The sequence below is a fragment of the Hibiscus syriacus genome, unplaced genomic scaffold (assembly GCF_006381635.1).
Source record: "Hibiscus syriacus cultivar Baekdansim isolate YM2019G1 unplaced genomic scaffold, ASM638163v2 tig00117007_pilon, whole genome shotgun sequence".
NCBI lineage: Eukaryota > Viridiplantae > Streptophyta > Magnoliopsida > Malvales > Malvaceae > Hibiscus > Hibiscus syriacus.
Window position 1 is genome coordinate 732218 of NW_024063520.1, and position 23741 is coordinate 755958.

Here is a 23741-nt window from a genome sequence, read left to right on the forward strand (position 1 = left end):
TTTATTTTCCAAACAATAATTAAAGGATTAAAAAAAAAGTTAAACAAGTTTAGAAATCGAAACATTAATAATATTAAATTACAGACATAGGTCTAAATAAAATAGTAATAAAAAAACATAAAACATATATTAGACCAAAATATTTTAAGACACATACCAGGACTAAAAAAATATTAAATAAGAACTGACAAACATAATAATAATTTACCCAAAAAATAAATGACAAACGTATGAGACCAAAACCAAAACATAAACACAAAATAATTCAAAACTCAAAATATAATATGAGTAAATTCAATTTAAGGACTAAAATAGGATATTGTAAAATACAAAGGGGCCGCATGAAATTAACTCAAATCCTATAGATATTAAAGATGATGACTATAATGAATTTGATGCAGAACATGTGACATAAAACATAAAATACACAATTTTACACAATAATAAATATTAAGGATTAATATAGAATAATATGCAATTAGAGGTCCAAAATATAAATATGAATAAATACTATAACTAAATTATAGGGACTGAAATAAAATGTAAAATTAAAGATACAAAATTAGAAACATAAAAATATTCGATTTAGGGACCAAGTTAAAAATGCACGTAGAATATTAAGGTAAAATTAAAAGGTTCAGGAAACATGAATTTTTAGGACTAGATTGCGCTAAATTAAAAAACGTGGCTTCTTTAGTAATAAACCCATTCAAACAAAATGGATTTCCCTAACCCCTGTTAAACGACACACTTCATCTAAGATAATTAAAACTTTAAATTATTATTTAACCTAATAACTAAACCCCATTTCATCTAAACCTAACATATTTAGCGTCGTTTCTTATCTCTTCAAACTCTCCCCTTTTCTTTCCATGGCCGAGAAGCTTGATGTTATGACCCTAGGAGATTAGAGAAGAAATTAGACGAAGAATTGAGAGAATTAAGATTGTAAGAAAAGAAAAGATTCAATAAGCATAGAATTCATTCAATCAAAGCATGTCCTCTCATCCTCTAGTACATGGTTTATATAATTACAGTGTACCCCTAGTTACCCTACAGCTGGCAGTCCCTGATGTACTTAATATAACAACCTACACAGATAAGCAAGTTGTTTCCTATCCTTAGTGGGCTGTAGAACGTGTCAGGTCCATTCCCAATTCTAAATCCCTAACCCTCTCTGATTTCCCCAATTCTCTTGCTCCAATTCTTATCTCTTCTCCTTTGTGCATGACAATACCCCCTCCATGATAGGATCCTTGTCCCCAAGGATCAAAACCTGGGATTAGTGCTTTAAGCACAATATAGTTTTCCCCAGTGATATTTTATGGCCTCAAGTTCATCCACTGCAGCAACAATTGAGTGATAGCCTGATTGTGCTTCTTGAGGTTAAATACACTTTCATCCAGTGTTGGGCGGAGAATTCCATCAGAACCACCCATTGCAACCTCAAAAATTATTTATTTGCCAAAATTTGAAGTAACCAATTCTCCTGAGTCCTCAATGCAAACATCAACAAGATTCTCAGCGAGCCCACTCTTGACTAGCAACTCTCTCCTCTTTAATGAAGGATTCTTCTTCCCACCTTCAGCTGAGCAGAGGCTCTCTTCGGGAATATCACTTTTACCAGACTCAGTTTCTGTCATATCATAATCAGTTGTAGCTGTCTACTTTGTAGGTTCTTCATCAAGGTTCTCTTCAGGAATATCACTCTTAGCTGCCTTCTTATTAGATTCTTTATCCCTTGAAATTTTCTCAGATCCGACTTCGTAATCATTCTTAGCAGTGAGTGACAGAACATATAAATTCAGAAATACCAGACCGTCAGAATTTAAATAGCGTGAAAAATTTGGATGAAGCAACTGCAACAACAAGCGCCTTCCAATCTTGTCCAAAGCAAGCTCTTTCAATGTTGCTTGGAGCTCACGGATGATGAACTTTGTTAGAAGCTCCGTATCATCAACCATTGAAACAATGCCAACGAGTACCATGCACCCACATTGATCATGTGTTATCTTGCTTATATGGCCTTTCATTCCTTTGATGTTTTTCTTTCTTTCCTTAGCACTTCCATGCTTAACGCAGAGCATCCCAATCTTAGATCCATCCCGTGTATGGATCATACGAACGAGGAGTGGACCAGACAGTTGTTGAATTATATCCGCAGCAGAGGACTGATCAGCTATGTTCAAATACTCTACTAATATCATGTATATAATCGAGTGATCCAATATTCATTTTTCAAGGATTGGTTGAATCACCGAACTCATGTGTCGCAAAATAAAAGATTTCTGCAGGCCCAACTTCGATATTACATCTATTAATCTGCTTTCTTTGATGGATGCAAAGTCTTTAAACAGATGAAGCTCGAAAGAATATAATTCCATCAGAAGCTCTTGTTTTTTAGAGGCATTTCCAAGTTGATATGCATGCTCAACAACTACAGATCCAACCATGTGACGAAGAAGCGAAGCAACGTGCCCACGAAGAGTTGAGATAACCCCCACCAGCTGCTTATTAGATGCTACATCTAACATTTTCTTCACAAGATGCACCACATATGCATTGCACGAAAGGGTGAGAAGGTGTGGCTAAAGCTCAGAAAATACAACATCCCTTTTTATTTGCGAGCAGTGTTTAACACAGGTCTGCAGAACACGAGACGAAACATGAGAACCATCTATTTCTGGAATCTTTCCCTTCATCTTTTGCAGAGCTTCAGTTATCAGGTTTTATTTGTCTTCTTTAGCAATATTCTGACTGAAGAAACTAATTTATTATTATTATTATTATTATTATTATTATTATTATTATTATTATTATTATTATTATTATCATTATTATTATTATTATTAAATATATATTAAATATATATATAAATAATTAATTACAGGCCAATTACAAATGGACCGGCCCAGTTACAAACAAACCAGAACCGATCCAGAACAAACCAGAAACCTTAAACATTTGGGGGTTTCAGTTAGGGTTTCCTAACCCTAATCTAGCCGGCCGCCTCATCACAGCCGTTGGATCTGAGAGATCCAACGGTCCTCAGATATGCCAGAAGAAACCCTAGGGTATCATTACCCTAGGGCCACGCGGCGCCGCCCCAGTTTCCAATCACCGCTGCCGACACTCTTTCGCCGCCTCCGCCGCTGCCACGTCTCAAATGAAGACTCCAGAAGACCAGATGCCCTCCACACGCCATGGCTACGGGGTGAGTCACCACTGGTAGTCCGGTGACTCACCAAGACCCCATCTTCGGACCGGTCCGATGGCCACACCGGTGGTGGCTATAAAAGCCACCACCCCAACCTGAAAAAAAAACACACGGAGACAGAGAAAAAAGAGAGAGACAGAACCGGAGAAAGAAAAAACAGAGAAACAAAAAAAAAACTACTAACCAACGATCTCAGTCAAACATCCCACAACCAGAAACAAAAAAGAAGGAAAAAGGAAGAAGAGAAACTTACCGAGGAAGCCCCGACCACCGGATCTCACCGGAACCTTCGAAACACCGAAGGTACTTTTGTAGATTCACTCCGATTGGGAGCTTTTTAGGAGAAAATACCACCGGAACCGTCCTTAGGACGGTCCGATCTATCTATTAGTGTAAAAATAAATTTTTCCGGCCACCGGATGCGGTGGCCGGCGGTGACAGTCACGGCGGCAGACGGTTGCCGTCCGGTGACCGGCTTCCCTCCGATGAGGGAAGCTAGAGAGAAGGCAGAGAACAAATTTGTTCTCTCTGTTAGAGAGAGAACAGGGAAAATGAAATGAGAAGCTGGCCCTACGGGCCAGCCGGTTTGGGTTATAAATACCCTCTCCCAAACGACGTCGTTTCGGGGAGGGTATTTCTGTAATTTCACAAAGGGTAAATCCCATCCGAAGCCATTCCAATTTGTAATTTTTACATTCTAGTCACTAAATCGATTTTATAATACTTTTAATTTGATCTCGAAATTTTAATTTTATTTATTTTAGTCCTTCATATTAAAATAATATATTTAGGATAAATAACAGATTTAATCCCTTAATTTTAATAAATAATATTTTAATCCCTAGTTTATATTTTTAATTTATTTTAATCTTATATTCGAATTTTAAATAAGTTTATTTTAGTCACTAAATTATTAAATAAGAAAATAGCCTGATTAATCCCTGTAATTCTGATTAATTAGGTTTGTCAATTTTAATTTCACTATATTTTAGTCATTTATTTTAAGTATTTTTTATTGCTTTTAAATATATATTTAGAATTGTATTCTTTTACTTGTTTATATTTAAATGTTGTTATCAGTATATAATAAATAAATATTTATTTTAAATAAATCATTTTAATATTTAGTTTTCAATATCAAAGAACAGTACAGTCTTAATACAACTGGATGTCCTGTTCTGGTATTTTAAAATTAAACAATATATTTTAAATTAATATTTATCAATATCAAAGAAAAGAACTGTCTTAAGGCACCTAGAAGTTCTTTTCTGATATTTTTAAATAAATAAATATTTTTTTATATAATTTTGAAATAATATGATTATAAATATATTTTGAATTTTAAATTTTAATAATCGAGACAATTTATAATTAAAAAGTACCAATTTTGGGCGTTGTAGGGGTGCTAATCCTTCCCTAAACGTAACCGACCACGAATCCTTTTTATTATTAAAAAGAACGAATTTTTGGTTATAGAACGCAGATCAGTTCACTTTTTTAATTGATGTTTTCTTAAAACTCTTTTAAAGAAAATAATTTTTAGGTATTCGACCTACCTGATCCAAAAGGCCGATGGCGACTCACAAATTATTTTTCAAAATTATTTATTCACATCAATTTCCCCGTCAAGTTATAATATTTCGTGCCCGGACGAAAACCGGTTACGACAGCTTGGCGACTCTGCTGGGGACCTGGTCAAACTTTAAAATCAATTATAAATTGTCTCTATTAATTAAAAATTAAAAGTTCATATATTTAATTTTTATTTCTTTCTTTTCAAATTTTTATTTATTTATTATTTTTATACTATTTATATGTTTTATTTTATTTGCAAGTATTTTATTTCAGTATTTATTTTTCTGTCAAAGGTTTGAACATTTCTCCTCACACACAACACTTGCATTGCATAACATAAAGCTCTATAATTGAGTTGTCCCTTTGAAGTGGGAGTGAAAGCAACGTCTTCGTGAGAATTTATTCTCCGTGTCAGACCTAGCAAGTAACTTCCGGGGTTCATATGCTCTCTGTCTTCGTGAGAATTTATTCTCCGTGTCAGGCATAGAGAAATGTATCCCCTCGAATTGAACTTGATCCACTTTAGTCTGTGATGGACTAGGATTGAGGGTTAGCAACCCAAGGGGGCACTAACAAGGACAATTCGGGTACCTTGATTCTTAGATCTGAAACCCTGCATATAAAGAACCTTAGAAACTCTTCCGATCAGAAGTCATGCCGAAATTTTGTCTAAAATAGATGTACACACAGGAGAAATGAATTCTAAACTTTCTTGTTAATTTATTTATTAATTAAATTACATGTATATTTAAATTATTTAAATTTAGAAAAGCATGTTTAAATAAAAAAATATTTATGTAAATGTTATTATTAAATTTCTTTATTATGTAAACTAATTTATTTTCTTTTTTGTGTGTTCTTTATTTTTCTATTTGCATAGCATCATACAGGATAAAAGACACTGATCCTTGTGTTAATTGTCTCATTGGAAAACCTTCATCTATGGATAAAAAGTGTTCAAATCAAGTAATTCTGAACTCAGAAGTAAGACAGTGGGCTGAGGACTTACAAAGACAAGAAGGAGACAGTCTGCAGGATGATTATGTATCTGACTTGGCCAGTTATGCTCCAGTTTCACTAAAAAGAAATGATATGCAAGATTTGCGAAGCATTTGGGAAAGTTGGGATTCAAACAAAAAATTCCAGTTTTATCAGACTTACGGAGACATCCCATATTTGCTCTATGTAGAAGTTGATGATGAATTACTCCGAGCCCTAATTCAATTATGGAATCCAGGGTACAATTGCTTCACTCTCAATAAAGAGGATTTGGTCCCTACTATTGAAGAATACACAACTTTGCTACATATAGATGGGGCTTCGGAGAATCGAATCTATTCAAAGTCAATTAAAACTCAACCCTTTCGAGTTAAATTAGCAAAGATTGCCGGGGTACGAGAAGAATGGGTGGCATCCCGTACAAAACAAAAAGGCGAAAGCGAAGGCATTGCTTGGACCAACATTAGAGAATTTATTCAGAGCCATCCAGATATTAAAGTACGATTCGATTTATTTGCTTTGGGTATATATAGTATGGTCATCTTCCCAAAAGTATTGGGATATGTTGAAGCTGCAGTGGTAGATTTGTTTGAACAGCTACCGAAAAAGATTAATCCTGCTTCTGCAATCCTAGCAGAGACCTTCAGATCGTTAAATGCTTGTAGAAGGTTAGGAGGTGGACGATTCTCAGGGTGTACCCAGTTGTTATATGTTTGGATCCGTAGTCATTTCTGGAGGACAGAAAAGGTTTCATACCGACGCTTTAATACGGATTACTCACCATTAAAAGAATTTCTGGAGCAGGAATGGCCGAAAGAAATTAAGAAAGATATGTGGATTAATGCCTTTCGAAATCTACAAAGCAATGACGTGATTTGGCGAGCCCCGTGGCAAATCCAAAGGGAATTCTTTTACAAATGTGGAGATTACAACTGGATAATGCTGCTCGGATTATGGGGAGGAATTGGATATGCACCACTTCTGGTCATAAGACAGTATGAAGGTCGTCAATTTGTACCTGTCACTGCTGGATTACAGTCATCTGAATTCACATTCCACAGCAAAAATTATAAAAGAAGTATTATGGAAGCCGTTACAGCTTGGAAAACAACTTTTTGTATCCGAGCTAAAGCAGCAAAAGAAATGTTAACTCCTGATTATGAAGAATGGAGATCTGTCAGAAAAAACGAAAATATTCCTTTACCAGATCAAAATGAGGATATCTCTATGGAAGATCGCATTAAGGTGGTTCCGTCAGAGATTGAAATCTTGAGAGCTGAGTTTGAAGCAGAAAGAGAAGGCTGGTCGAAAGAATTAGAGCAAATGAGACAAGATAAAGCTATGTTAGGGGTTGACATTGAATTTCATTCATCACAATGTGCAATGTTGAGAAAAGATAAAGAAAAAGGTGAGGATGAGTACAGAGCCTTACAGAAAAATTACCAGGAGTTATATAAATCCCGGAAAGCATCAGGATCAAGCCAAGCAACAATACAGATGACTAGAGAGTTGAACATCGAGAAAAGACGAGTTGAAGATCTGAAAGGAAAGAATAGCCGTCTACTCAAAAGCCTTGAGAAAGGAAAGCAAAAAATGGAAGATTTTGAGGTCGACAGAAGAGAGCGAATTATAAAACACAAGGTTGAGCATCGCGAGATCATGAATGAAATGCAAAGAGAAAGAGATCGAGCCAAAGATGTAGAAGAAATGAAGAATGACATCTTTAATAAATTTGAAGGTGAGAAAAATATCATGTTCAAGGGATTTGAATCTGAAATGAACCAGTTGATTGCTGAACTTGAAGTCAGAGGCCAAAAGATGGAAGAATCCAATGTTGAAAAAGAAAAATGGGAGCTGGAAAGAAAAAATTTCAACACCAGACTTGAGGTAGAGCAGGAAGTGGCTAGAAATTGGATGCGAAGATGCAGAAACAAAGATGTTCAGATCCAGAAGCTTAATCAAAGAACGCAAGAAGCACGAACAAAACTTGAAGAAGATCTGGATCAGTCTAGAAATAAAAACTCAGAGTTTAATGCTTACATTTTGCAACTTGAGGAATCGTTGTTTCAAGAAAAGGTTCGTCTAGGGCCTAATGACCTCAAAGAAAGTAATGAGGAAAATGCTTCACTGCGAAGACGCATTAGAGATCTTGAAAAAATTCTGCACAATTGTCAAGTCAGAATCACTGAATTAGAGCAGACTCTTGAAGAAATGAATGAACAGTGGCAAAAGTCAACTGAGTTCTATGTGGAAAGAAGTGAAGAAAGAAGCAATATGGTGTTCGAGGCCATGGTTCAAATGAGCGAAGTTGCTAGATATGTTGGGGAACTAGCTGTTGAAGCCAAAATAATTGAGCATCAAGTTGATCCAGTTTCTAAGTACGGAAAGAAGGTGTCATGGTTAATGAAAGAAGTTATAGAGCTTAATAAGAAAGCTATGCCCTATCTGTAATTATGAAATATTATAAAGAAACTTTTGTATGCCGATGAAAGTTGTTCTATGACAGTTAACTTTTTGGGATCAATGTTTTTTTACATACATTTTGCATACATTCATCATTCATTTCATAATTTTCTTTATGAATAATTTTATTATTTTATTTATTAAGATAAAATTCATTAATTAAAATTTGAGAAAAAAATAATAATATTAAAAGATTTTTCAATCGCAGTTATTCTGGCCAAAAGAGAAATACAACATCACTACGGTACTAGACAAGCTACTAAGAGAATTATGGAGGATAAAATACAACGTATTGAGGAACAACATCATAAAGAACAAGAAGAAATGAGAATGAAGCTGGAAAAAATTGAAGCCAGTATTGCAAATTCACAAGACAGTATGATGAAGAAAATAGAGGACTTGTTTAAAAGGCAGGCTATCAGTGGAAAAATGCATGAAAATCCTGTATCTTTCGACCAAGAACCCATATATCCTCTAGGTTTTCCACCAGAACCAATTTATCATTCTGGTACTACACCTATACAAATCAATGCTCGTACATCTGCATTTCAAGAAGCCAAACCACATGAAAACCAACAAGTGGATCCTGCATCTTCAAGCAAAAATCCGCTTATATCCGATGTGAAAATAGGGGATCTTAATACTGAGCATTTGATCCCAGATTTGAATGAGCTGAATGAGAAACAAAAAGTAAATAAAGATCTGACCAGACAGATCAAGAACTTAGAAGAACGAATGAAATCCGCGGAAATAACTGAATCATTCTATGGGTTTGATGCTAGTGAGTTAAGTTTGGTTCCAGACCTAATCCTCCCCATCAAGTTCAAAGCTCCCAAATTTGATAAATATGAAGGTACTACATGCCCTTCATCCCACATTACTATGTTTTGTCGAAGAATGGCAGGATATGTGAAGGACGAGAAATTGTTAATTCACTGCTTCCAGGATAGTTTGACAGGACCGTCTTTAAAATGGTATACTCAATTGACCAAAGCCAACATTAGATCATGGAAAGATTTGGCTAAAGCATTTTTAGAGCAGTATCGCCATGTAACAGACATGGTCCCTGATAGATGGACTCTCCAAAATTTGGAGAAAAAGAATAACGAAACATTCAGACAGTATGCCCAGAGATGGCGTGACACTGCGGCCCAAGTTCAACCACCTTTGTCAGAAAAAGAGGCCACAGTAATATTTGTTCATACCTTGAAGGCTCCTTATTTAAATCATCTAATGGGGAATGCAACCAGAAATTTTGCAGATTTGGTAATTTCTGGAGAACTCATTGAAAATGTCTTGAAAAGTGGCAAGATTGAATCAAATGATGGGTCTAGTTCCAAAAGACCTACGTACCGGAAAAAGGAGAATGAAATCAATAATGCAAATTCTTACAGCAAAGATTCATCGAAAAGTGTTACAATAACCCAGCCAAGGGTTAAGAAAGAGGAAACAAACACTAATCGAACAGAGTCCAGAGGATCTCGAAAAGAAAATGAAAGGTTGTCTTTTACACCATTACCAGTACCATATGCGGAGATCTATGATTCACTGTTAAAAGCAGATGTCATAAGACCTTATCCTTTGGTTCCCATGCAACCACCATTTCCTCCTTGGTATGATACAAAGGCACACTGTGTTTACCATGAAGGAATTACAGGTCATTCTATTGAAAACTGTTTAGCATTCAAAAGGGTGGTTCAAAATTTGATCAACACTGGGAAGTTGGAATTCAATACACCATCTGCATCAAATCATCCATTGCCAAATCATGGAGATAAAAACGTAAATGCAATTCAGGAAGAGAACAGAAAGAAAGCAAAGACTGACATTTCTGAAATTAAATCTCCGTTTGTTTGGGTATTCCAACAACTCTCTTTAGCCGGTATAATTCCACAACAATTCAAGCCAAAGCAGAATGAAGGCAAGAATTATTGTGAATATCATCAGGAGAAAGGGCATAAAATTCAACTATGTCATGAGTTTAGGGATTTGGTGCAAAAATTGATGAACAACAGAGAAATAGAATTCTTTGAAGAAGAACCAGGAAAAAAAGAAGATGATGTTTGCTCATCAGAGGATTCTAAACCAAGTCAAAGAATAAATGATCCTGTGATCATTAATGTGAAATCATCTACAGCGATTCCTGCACCAATAAAGCCGAAAGTAGTTATCACCACTCCTCTACCATTTCCATACAAAGATACCCGCAGGGTACCTTGGAATTATACTACCAATATTTCAATGGTAGGAGGATCTGTTTCTCTAGAAAAAACAGAAGAGAAAATACAAAGTCTGAATACAACATCGATATCTGAAGTAGTGAGCGAGGTCGGTTTCTTTACAAGAAGTGGGAGATGTTACTCTCCCGAAACATCCAATGCTTCAGAACAAGTTAAAGCAAAAGAAAAAGCCATGGTAATACCTCAGAAGGTATTTGATGATGAATCCCCTCCAGCATTCAATGAGCCTGTGACAGAAAAACAAGCTCAAGAATTTTTGAAATTCTTGAAACATAGTGAGTATAGTGTGGTTGAACAACTACACAAACAACAAGCGAGAATTTCTATTCTTGATCTCTTGATGAATTCAGAAGCACATAGAAATGCTTTGATGAAAATTCTCAATCAAACATTCATCCCTGAAGATATATCCCTCAATAAACTTGACAGAATTGTGGGACATATAGCCGCCGACAATTACATAACGTTCACAGATGATGAAATACCGGAAGGCGGAATGGGGTCAGTAAAAGCTTTGAACATCACGACACATTGTCATGGTCATGTGTTGCCGGGAGTATTGATTGACAATGGATCTGCTCTCAACTTGATGCCTCTAGTCACACTTCAAAGAATGCCTCTGGATCAATCACACATGAAGAGTTATCAGAATGTAGTACGAGCATTTGATGGTACTCAAAAAGAAGTGCTTGGGAAAATGGAAATACCGTTGTTAATTGGCCCAGTAGTGTACAATATTGACTTTGTGGTGATGGACATCCACCCCACATATAATTGTCTATTAGGGAGGCCATGGATTCATTCAGCAGGAGCCGTTCCTTCTTCATTACATCAGAAACTGAAATTTGTTGTTGATGGACAACTAATATGCGTCGGTGCTGAAGAAGAAATCATTGCGTCTATAACAAGCGATGTTCCATATATTGACACCAATGATGATGCTCTTGAATGCTCTTTCCGAGCTCTTGAATTTGTAAATGCAACCTTTATTGCAGAAAGAAGCAAAATTCCATATCCCAGATTGTCTGATTGCACCAAGATAACGGTACGACAAACTTTAGGCATCGGAGCTAAAGCTGGGAAAGGTATAGGAAAGAATCTTCAAGGGAGTTCAGTTCCTATCAGTATAAAGATGAAAAAAGACCGTTTTGGGCTAGGGTTTAAGCCCAATCTTCAGTAAAAGAACAAAGAGATGAAAAGAAGATGTGAAGACAGAAAGGCAAAATTGAAAGGGGAAGAAATCCTTTGGAAACACATGTCTTTCCCACAGTTGAAGACCACATTCAGATCAGGGGGAATAATTAATGTAGAACAGCAGCTTGTTGAAGCCTTTAAAGAAGAAAAGTTGACGAAAGATCAAGACATAGTTGAAGAAGCTATGAATGGATTATTTATCAACATGATCATGAATGACAACAAAACTGGCAAATACTTGGATAGGATTCGCCCATGTCTTCCTGGAGAAACACTCACCAATTGGACCACTGAAGATCTTGCTATAGTTTTTAATATTAATGCAGAGTAATATTCAGAACTAATCTTTATGTTTAGCTAAAAAATATGAAAACTTTTTGTTATCTTGTAAAAGAAATTATGTTAAATATAAGAAATTTTCTTTAAAATTTTCAGATGGCAATCATTCTTTACATTTTCTTACATTTTTACATTTATTTATTTCATAAATTTACTATATTCTTTCGGAAATATGTCCAACTTAAATTTGCAGGTGTCACAGTGTTAATAGCATGTTTATTCCTAGATTTAATCCAGTGATAAATTTAGAGCATCCTATATGTCTGGAAGAAATCAATGGGTGTGAGGATGAACTGGAATGTGATGTTCCTACTGAACTATTAAGATTGGTAGAAAAAGAAGACAAACAAATTCTACCCCACAAAGAAGAGGTTGAGAATGTGAATTTGGGAACAGATGAAGAAATAAAAGAGGTAAAAATTGGTACTACTCTGACAATCCAGATAAAACAAGAATTGATAAATCTCCTTCAAGAGTTCAAAGATATCTTTGCCTGGTCTTATCAAGATATGCCTGGTTTAAGCACAGATATAGTGATACACAAGCTTCCAATCAATCCAGAATATAAACCGGTCCAACAAAAGCTTAGACGAATGAGGCCAGAAATGTTGTTGCAAATCAAAGAAGAAGTGATGAAACAAATCAATGCAGGTTTCCTACAGGCATCTAAATACCCAGAATGGGTAGCCAACATTGTTCCCGTACCAAAGAAAAATGGGAAAGTTCGAATGTGTGTAGATTACAGAGATCTCAACAAAGCTAGTCCGAAAGATAGATTTCCATTACCCCACATAGACACACTGGTGGACAATACTGCAGGGCACGCATGGTTTTCATTTATGGATGGATTTTCAGGATATAATCAGATAAAAATGAATCCTGAAGACATGGAAAAAACAACATTTATAACCATGTGGGGCACATTCTGTTATAAAGTAATGCCATTTGGATTGAAAAATGCAGGGGCAACATATCAAAGAGCCATGGTAACTTTGTTTCATGACATGATGCACAAAATGATTGAAGTATACGTAGATGACATGATTGCCAAATCCCGAACTGAAGAAGAACATATTCAAAATTTGAGGAAGCTTTTCCAGAGATTGAGGAAGTATCAATTAAAGCTTAACCCCGCTAAATGCACTTTTGGGGTAACTTCCGGGAAACTTTTGGGATTTGTAGTCAGCAAAAAAGGAATCGAGATTGATCTAGATAAAGTCAAAGCAATTCAAGATCTTCCACCACCCAATACAAAAAAAGAAGTTCGAGGCTTTTTGGGAAGATTAAATTATATATCTCGGTTCATTTCTCAATTAACTGACAAATGTGATCCAGTGTTCAAATTACTTCGAAAGAACAATCCTGAAGTCTGGAATGAAGAATGTCAAGAAACTTTGGATATTATTAAGAAATATTTATCCAATGCCCCAATTTTAGTATCACCAATGCCTGATAGACCATTAATTCTCTACTTGACGGTCTTCGAAAATTCGATGGGATGTGTACTAGGACAGCATGATGAATCAGGAAGGAAAGAAAAAGCTATTTATTATTTGAGCAAGAAATTTACTGATTGTGAAGTTCGATATCCACCAATACAAAAATTATGTTGTGCTTTGGTGTGGACTACTCGAAGACTCAGACAATATATGTTATACCATACTACTTGGTTGATATCAAAACTTGATCCTTTGAAATTCTTAATGGAATCACCAGCTTTGACAGGCAGAATGGCTAGATGGCAGATGTTATTATCTGAGTTTGATATTGTATATGTCAACCAAAAAGCGATAAAAGGAAGTGTCATAGCTGATTTTCTGGCCAGTCGTGTATCAAATGATTATCAGCCTTTGAACTTCAATTTTCCCGATGAAGATCTGTTGTGCATATCCATGAATGAAGAATTCAGAACAAATGATGAATTTGCAACTTGGAAGCTATATTTTGACGGAGCATCTAATGCTTTGGGACGAGGAATTGGGGCAGTGTTAATTTCTCCACAAAATATTTATTATCCCTTTACAAGCAGACTGGAGTTCTTTTGCACCAATAACATGGCGGAATATGAAGCTTGTGTCATGGGGTTGAAAGCAGCTATAGAAAGAAAAATCAAATTTCTCAAGATATATGGAGATTCATCTTTGGTGGTGTATCAATTGCGAGGAGAATGGGAAACAAAAGATCCCAAATTGTTGGAATACCGAAATTTTACCCTCGAATTAGTGAAAGAATTTGAGAGAGTTACCTTCAATTATCTCCCTCGAGAAGAAAATCAAATGGCAGATGCTTTGGCTACATTAGCTGCTATGTTTCAAGCAACCAAGAAAGTTGATATGATGCCAATCAAAATGCAAGTATATGAAATTCCTGCACATTGTTATAGTGTGGAAGAAGAGGTAGATGGTAAACCATGGTATCATGATATTCTGCAATATATCAAAAATCAAAGTTATCCACCAAATGCATCGGAAATTGATAAAAGAACTTTGCGAAGAATGGCTGCTGGATATTTTCTTGATGGCAAGATTATGTATAGAAGAAGCAATGATCAAATGTTATTGAGATGTTTAAATACCAGCGAAGCTCGAAACGTCATTGAAGAAGTACACAGTGGAATATGTGGAACACATGCAAATGGTCTTTCCATGGCCAGAAAAATAATGAGATATGGATATTATTGGGCTACTATGTACACAGATTGCATTGATTATGCAAGGAAATGTCATAAATGCCAGATATATGCAGACAAGATTCATGTACCCCCATCTCCTTTACATGTAATGACAGCACCCTGGCCATTTTCTATGTGGGGAATAAATGTCATTGGGGCAATCACACCAAAAGCATCGAATGGACATTGCTTCATCCTTGTGGCAATTGATTATTTTACCAAATGGGTTGAAGCTGCTTCATATACCAATATTAAGAGGTCCACAGTCTGCAAATTCATAAAGAAAGAGATAGTTTGCCGGTATGGCCTACCAGAAAGGATCATTACAGATAATGCTCTGAACCTGAACAACAAAATGATGACCGAACTTTGTGCACAGTTTAAGATCAAACATTCAAATTCAGTGGCATATCGTCCAAAGATGAATGGGGCAGTTGAAGCAGCAAATAAGAACATCAAGAGAATCATTACAAGACCACTGAAACTTACAAAGATTGGCACGAGAAGTTATCTTTTGCTCTATATGCATACCGAACTACTGTTCGAACATCTACTGGGGCAACGCCTTTTTCTTTAGTCTATGGGATGGAAGCAGTCTTACCAATTGAAGTTGAGATTCCATCGCTTCGAATATTGAGAGAAATAAAATTGGATGAATCTGAATGGATCCAAGCTAGATTTGATCAATTGAACCTTATTGAGGAGAAAAGATTGAAGGCTATTTGCCATGGACAGATGTATCAAAAACGGATGATGAAGTCTCATGACAAAAAAGTACATCCAAGAGAATTCCAAGAGGGTGATCTAGTACTAAAAAAGATCTTACCTATACATAAAGATTTCCGTGGGAAATGGATGCCTAATTGGGAAGGGCCATACGTTGTAAAAAAGGCCTTTTCCGGAGGAGCATTGATCTTAGCAGAAATGGATGGAAAAATTCTGAAAAATCCAATAAACTCGGATTCTGTCAAGAAATATTATGCTTGAAGAAAAAAATGAAGAAAAAAAAAAAAAAAAAAAAAAAAAAAAAAAAAAAAAAAAAAAAAGAAAAAAAAGAAAAAAAAAAAGGGGGGTCAAGGTGAAAACCCGCAAAGGGCATCTTGTAACCAAAGGGAGGATTTGAGTTGAAAACCTGAAAAGGCGGCTCAAATACAGGTTGATATTAGGCATCTGGAAATTGAACCCTCTTAAGATTTTGACAGTTTGGAAGAAACTTCGCATCTACAAGCATTTCGACAACGTTTGAGATCTTCCAGACAAAAGCTTACATCATTTCTCTAAATTGTGTCAACTTGATTAATTTAGAAATACTTATGCTTATAATTTTTTGAGACATTTGAATTTTTATCATTCTTATGCTTGCCAGAACTTTGAATACAATTCTATCTATTTCAAGTTTAATTTATTTGAGATTCAATTTATTTTTGAAAATTCAATTTATTCTATTATATTGAATTAACATAATTTTGAAATAATTTAAAGATTTTTGAATATTAATTTATGTTAATACCTTTTAAAAGCATGGAATATAAAGTAAGCAAATCATCACCATCTTAAAACCATGAACATTAAGATTGTTACACGGGATGCTACCGACAACAAGGTCGAATCCGCCAAATCTACTCATCAATTGCTCCAACCGATCACCATTCAGTTCTTGCACATCTGTTTTCAAAGATATACTAAGACAGTAGAAGGCGATCTTTGCAGCACTGATTCCAGCAAAAAGAAACAAGACATCGATATTACTAGGAAACATGTCTCTATACAGATCCTTGTATATGATTTTTAAGGAAACCTAGAAGCATTTCCACCTCATCAGGTTCAAGTGGAGCAACTTTATTCCTTCCAACTCATACTAGATTCCATTTTCAGCACTCATTAAGAACATACTTCTGAACACTCGAAGTTGGCTCATTGTCATAAGCTTCAAGAGCTTTACAAATCCTTTCTGTCAATTTGGTACTTCTTGTACATGTTTATAAACGGTTCAACTTTGTTCTTGGATCACATGAAAGCCATCATTTCTTTGTCAATGGAAAAACATCAGCACATGGAGGAAGCAGAATAAGAGAAACTCTGTTCTTAATTGGCAGAATTATGAATATAGTCCTTTTCAGTGTAGTATGATGGAAATGCTTCGAATCTACAAATTCTGGCTCTACATCGAATAAGCATTATGATATCCTAGTCCAAACATTAACTGGAACAAAGATGAATGTGCTCAATAGCATCTTTTAGAAGTGTTCTTTGAGTTATCTGATCTGGTTGGACAGAACCAATCATTGAATTTGGAAGAATAAGGTGCTCAATAGCATCTTCTGGAAGTGTTCTTTGAGTTATCTGATCTGGTTGGACAGAACCAATCATTGAGTTTGGAAGATGAATTTGTCAATAGCATCTTCTGGAAGTGTTCTTTGAGTTATCTGATCTGGTTGGACAGAACCAATCATTGAATTTGGAAGAATAAGGTGCTCAATAGCATCTTCTGGAAGTGTTCTTTGAGTTATCTGATCTGGTTGGACAGAACCAATCATTGAGTTTGGAAGATGAATTTGTCAATAGCATCTTCTGGAAGTGTTCTTTGAGTTATCTGATCTGGTTTGGCAGAACCAATCATTGAATGTGGAAGATGAATTTGCCAATAGCATCTTCTGGAAGTGTTCTTTGAGTTATCTGATCTGGGTTGGTAGGAATTACAGAACCAATCATTGTAATTGAAAGATGAAATGCATGATCGTCTTCATTAAGAAGCTTCTTTTCAAGCTTCTTCTGCTTCTTCCTTTTCAAAAATCATAGCCCAAGTTTTGCATTTGCTTGTAATTGGGATCATTGCATAATGACTTCCTATCTTTTACCAGAAGAAGTGCATCAGCAGCCTTAGTCATTTAAGCAGCACATATAAAATTTGCCAATTCTGCAATTGATGAATCTGGACCACATTTCTCCAGGGCTATTGAAGTTTCAGCATCTGAGAATCCCATTTTTGTCAAGTATAACAGTTTATTCTCCTCATCAGAATCAGAATTCAAGATTTCTCGGTATCTGTGAAATCATCTTGAAAGGTCACTTCATAATCAGATGAGTTGTTATCAGAATCAACATGTTGCCTGAATGCAAGCTTTTCAAGAGCTTATACTATTGAGTTTTATTCTCAAGAGGTTTTGTGACATAATATCTACATCTACATTTGTCAAAGATGATAGATTCTCTGATTTGAAGAAGAAAGATCTATTGGGTTTTTACAATTGAAGAAATACTCAATTCACCAATCTGAAATCAAATAAATTAACATTCATGCATCATATTTAGGCATTTTCAAAAATAGATGCATTTTCATTCATTTTTATTCTTGTTGAATTTTTAACAGGAATTTCAAAGATTTTAGCAAAGATTCAAATCTATCATTTGATAGATTAGCTTTTCCAGAAAAGGTTTATAATGAGAAGAACTCATCTGAAGAAGGAAGAAGAAGTTCATAATGAGAAGAATTTGTTCAACCTTTTACCTGAATTCATCAAATTGATGGATTATTTTTTTCAGAGAAAGTTCATAATGAGAAGAACTCATCTGAAAAAGGAAGAAGAAGTTCATAATAAGAAGAATTTGTTCAACCTTTTGGTTTGAATTCATCATTTGATGGATCAACATTGCCAGGTAGAGTTCATAATGAGAAGAACTCATCATCTGAAGAAGGAAGAAGAAGTTCATAATAAGAAGAACTTGTTCAACCTTTTGGTTTGAATTCATCATTTGATGGATCAACATTGTCAGGAAGAGTTCATAATGAGAAGAACTCGTCATCTGAAGAAGGAAGAAGAAGTTCATAATGAGAAGAATTTGTTCAACCTTTTATCTGAATTCATCACTGGATGGATTATTTTTTCCAGAGAAAGTTCATAATGAGAAGAACTCATCTGAAGAAGGAAGAAGAAGTTCATAATGAGAAGAACTTGTTCAACTTTTTGGTTTGAATTCATCATTTGATGGATCAACATTGCCAGGAAGAGTTCATAATGAGAAGAACTCATCTGAAGAAGAAAGAAGAAGTTCACAATAAGAAGAACTTGTTCAACTTTTTGCATAATTCTATCACAGAAAGAGATAGATTAGCATCAGCCTTTCTAGAGAAAGTTCATAATGAGAAGAACTCATCAAGAGCTTATTCAACCTTTTGAATGACTCTATCACAGAAAGGAGGTCATCATCATCCCCAGCAGAAAGTTCATAATAAGAAGAACTCATCTGGAGAGAGAGAAGAATTTATTCAATATATCCATTATGATCAAAGTAAAGCCAAATGGATAAAAAATTTTATTATCTTTTCATCTTTGCCCTATTCTTGTTAACACAAGAATGAGCAAAGAGGGGCAGCTGAAGATACTAATTTTTTTTATCCATATTATTATTATTATTATTATTATTATTATTATTATTATTTATTATTATTATTATTATTATTATTATTATTATCATTATTATTATTATTATTAAATATATATTAAATATATATATAAATAATTAATTACAGGCCAATTACAAATGGACCGGCCCAGTTACAAACAAACCAGAACCGGTCCAGAACAAACCAGAAACCTAAACATTTGGGGGTTTCAGTTAGGGTTTCCTAACCCTAATCTAGCCGGCCGCCTCATCACAGCCGTTGGATCTGAGAGATCCAACGGTCCTCAGATATGCCAGAAGAAACCCTAGGGTATCATTACCCTAGGGCCACGCGGCGCCGCCCCAGTTTCCAATCACCGCTGCCGACACTCTTTCGCCGCCTCCGCCGCTGCCACGTCTCAAATGAAGACTCCAGAAGACCAGATGCCCTCCACACGCCATGGCTACGGGGTGAGTCACCACTGGTAGTCCGGTGACTCACCAAGACCCCATCTTCGGACCAGTCCGATGGCCACACCGGTGGTGGCTATAAAAGCCACCACCCCAACCTGAAAAAAAAAACACACGGAGACAGAGAAAAAAGAGAGAGACAGAACCGGAGAAAGAAAAAACAGAGAAACAAAAAAAAACTACTAACCAACAATCTCAGTCAAACATCCCACAACCAGAAACAAAAAAGAAGGAAAAAGGAAGAAGAGAAACTTACCGAGGAAGCCCGACCACCGGATCTCACCGGAACCTTCGAAACACCGAAGGTACTTTTGTAGATTCACTCCGATTGGGAGCTTTTTAGGAGAAAATACCACCGGAACCATCCTTAGGACGGTCCGATCTATCTATTAGTGTAAAAATAAATTTTTCCGGCCACCGGATGCGGTGGCCGGCGGTGACAGTCACGGCGGCAGACGGTTGCCGTCCGGTGACCGGCTTCCCTCCGATGAGGGAAGCTAGAGAGAAGGCAGAGAACAAATTTGTTCTCTCTGTTAGAGAGAGAACAGGGAAAATGAAATGAGAAGCTGGCCCTACGGGCCAGCCGGTTTGGGTTATAAATACCCTCTCCCAAACGACGTCGTTTTGGGGAGGGTATTTCTGTAATTTCACAAAGGGTAAATCCCATCCGAAGCCATTCCAATTTGTAATTTTTACATTCTAGTCACTAAATCGATTTTATAATACTTTTAATTTGATCTCGAAATTTTAATTTTATTTATTTTAGTCCTTCATATTAAAATAATATATTTAGGATAAATAACAGATTTAATCCCTTAATTTTAATAAATAATATTTTAATCCCTAGTTTATATTTTTAATTTATTTTAATCTTATATTCGAATTTTAAATAAGTTTATTTTAGTCACTAAATTATTAAATAAGAAAATAGCCTGATTAATCCCTGTAATTCTGATTAATTAGGTTTGTCAATTTTAATTTCACTATATTTTAGTCATTTATTTTAAGTATTTTTTATTGCTTTTAAATATATATTTAGAATTGTATTCTTTTACTTGTTTATATATTTAAATGTTGTTATAAGTATATAATAAATAAATATTTATTTTAAATAAATCATTTTAATATTTAGTTTTCAATATCAAAGAACAGTACAGTCTTAATACAACTGGATGTCCTGTTCTGGTATTTTAAAATTAAACAATATATTTTAAATTAATATTTATCAATATCAAAGAAAAGAATTGTCTTAAGGCACCTAGAAGTTCTTTTCTGATATTTTTAAATAAATAAATATTTTTTTATATAATTTTGAAATAATAGGATTATAAATATATTTTTGAATTTTAAATTTTAATAATCGAGACAATTTATAATTAAAAAGTACCAATTTTGGGCGTTGTAGGGGTGCTAATCCTTCCCTAAACGTAACCGACCACGAATCCTTTTTATTATTAAAAAGAACGAATTTTTGGTTATAGAACGCAGATCAGTTCATTTTTTTAATTGATGTTTTCTTAAAACTCTTTTAAAGAAAATAATTTTTAGGTATTCGACCTACCTGATCCAAAAGGTCGATGGCGACTCACAAATTATTTTTCAAAATTATTTATTCACATCAATTTCCCCGTCAAGTTATAATATTTCGTGCCCGGACGAAAACCGATTACGACACTGACGTATCACCTTTTCCCATAGAGATGCAAGCTCTTGTTCAAGAGTATACTATGGTTTCCTCTTCTTCTTTCTAGCTGCTACCAATTCCTTTGATTGGATTCGACGCTCTCTCTTAGAAAGCTCTTTATTTTCACACCCGTAATCCTGCTTCTTAAACTTTGAATGACTTGGATGTTTGTGTTTTTGTTTCGATGGGTTGAAAGGTTTCTTTAACGGCTTGTTTGAAGGGTTTTTTGATTGGATTGAAGCAAGTAGCTTCGGCTTCTTTGATTTCGAGCAATCTCGGTCAGTGTTTGAGCTTGAAATTTGCTTTCTCTGCTTGGGTTTTCGCGTTTTTTGATTCTTGGCCACCATTGAAGCTTTTAGCTCTAGAGCTCTATCTCCTTCAGCACTGTTTGATTCATAGGATTCATCTCCAACCTTAGGTGGAATCATAACAAGACTAACAAGAATTTGACCAGAAATGTTGGAATACATATTGACAATTGCCACTTTATAAATTTGCTCCCTGACATCTGCACCGAACCCAGTTACCTCCATGTAGCCACCCTTTTTTTACACTCTCCATAATAACCTTTAGGGACTAACTGAAAAAATACAAAGGATATATCCTTCTCGCTATAACCCATGGACCGCGAAACCTTCTTGAAAGAGTGGAATTTCTTTTCAGGTACATAAATATTTTCCTGGTAAACCTCATCTTCCAGCAGAACAAGACCCTCTTACTTACAGAACTCCACAATTATCTTCTGATTTCCTTAGTAAGAACCTGTCCTGTTGGTTTGCCTGGATTTATTACAACCAAGGCCCTAACAGTGCTTCCCTTGTACCTGGAAATCTCAAGTTGTTTCTTAAGCTCAGAGACTTCCAAACCCCATCTTGAGGCTTCATCAAAATAGTATGGAATCTCCACAGTAACAAAACCACTGCCACTAGCGTATTTTTAAGATTGATTCCCATTAGCAATAATCTAAACTTGTAAAGGTCATCATCTTCTACAAGTTTATTCATCCCATTAGAATCAATATGAAACACCTTGTTTGTGGTCATTTTTGCTGTCAACTGAGTAATTATCTCTTTGCCGACAATGTCATCCGTGGAAATCGGACCAATAGTGAATTCGAATTCAGTATGCTCTTTGTTTTTGTAGAGTTTGATGACCTGGTAGATCCATTCATTAAACTGTTGGTAAACTTCATCAACTAAGGGTCCATAAGTGATCCTCAATGGCACTAATTATGAAACAACGATTAGAGATGAGCTGTTAGGCCGGAATACATATGCACCAGATGCTTGGGAATCAGAATCACCACTGCTTGAACTGTACCACAGGTAGCTCTACTGTACTGGTACATCTACCTTTGGTGTTGGAAATTTATCGAACACCTGGGAATCATCATATTTTCCCTCACACTTTTTACCAGTCAGCAACTGGAAAATGTGCTCCACATCTCTCTGCTGCGACACCATTTTGGATTCCAATATACTCAACCGACTGTCCTGCTGCTGCCACCATTTAGGAGGTTCTGTGCCATCCGTTACTTGCATCACCAAAGTTGTAAGTTCTACAATCTGCTGCTGGATTGAAGAAAGATTAGGAGTTTCGACCATGGTTTGGTTCTTTGCTTCAAGCTGCCAGGAAATGATGGCTCTGAATACCAATTGTTATGACCCTAGGAGATTAGAGAAGAAATTAGACGAAGAATTGAGAGAAAAGAAATGATTCAAGAATCTTAGAATTCATTCAATCAAAGCATGCCCTCTCCTCCTCTAGTACATGGTTTATATAATTACAGTGTACCCCTAGTTACCCTACAGCTGGCAGTCCCTGTTGTACTGAATATAACAACCTACATAGATAAGCAAGTTATTTCCTATCCATAGTGGATTGTAGAACATGTCAGGTCTCATTCCTAATTCCAAATCCCTAACCCTATCTGATTTCCCCAATTCTCTTACTCCGATTCTTATCTTCTCTCCTTTGTGCATGACACCTGAGCTCCTAAGCTGACGAAGAGACCTCCCAAAACAAAGACGAAAATTGCAAAGACCCTACTCTGGCTATGGGAACTCGCAACACTAAGGTAATAACTTAACCCTCCATCTATTTCTGCTTTGATATTTTGAAAACCCGACGGATGAGAACTAAACTAAGTAAATAACATGCAAAGATTTAAAAAAACTCACATCACTCTTATCAACCTTCGGTGACGATCCAAGCACTGCAAGGTAAGTGGATCTCTCCCTAATTTCTATTTATTTTTGAAATAATACTAGTACATATAAAATGGAAAACAAAATAAAACCGAAGTAGAATACCTCAAACCAAATTGTATTTCTATTACTTTTTCGGTTTTTGAATACAATGGTGAGATTCTTGTTACAATTGTTTTTATGTTGGTTTTTCGAAGGGTGAGTGAAAATCATCTTCCTCTATTGTTTTTCTATTTTTTTCTCTTCCCATTCTTCCCCCCTTCCTTGCTTCGAATGATTACATGCTTTTATAATGAAA

The 23741-nt window shown here is 35.5% G+C and overlaps 1 pseudogene; it reads right to left on the bottom strand.

The window, feature by feature from the left end:
- Positions 1-1322: 1322 nt before the first annotated feature.
- On the bottom strand, positions 1323-21587 carry LOC120195167 (annotated as a pseudogene).
- Between the last annotated feature and the right edge of the window lie 2154 nt (positions 21588-23741).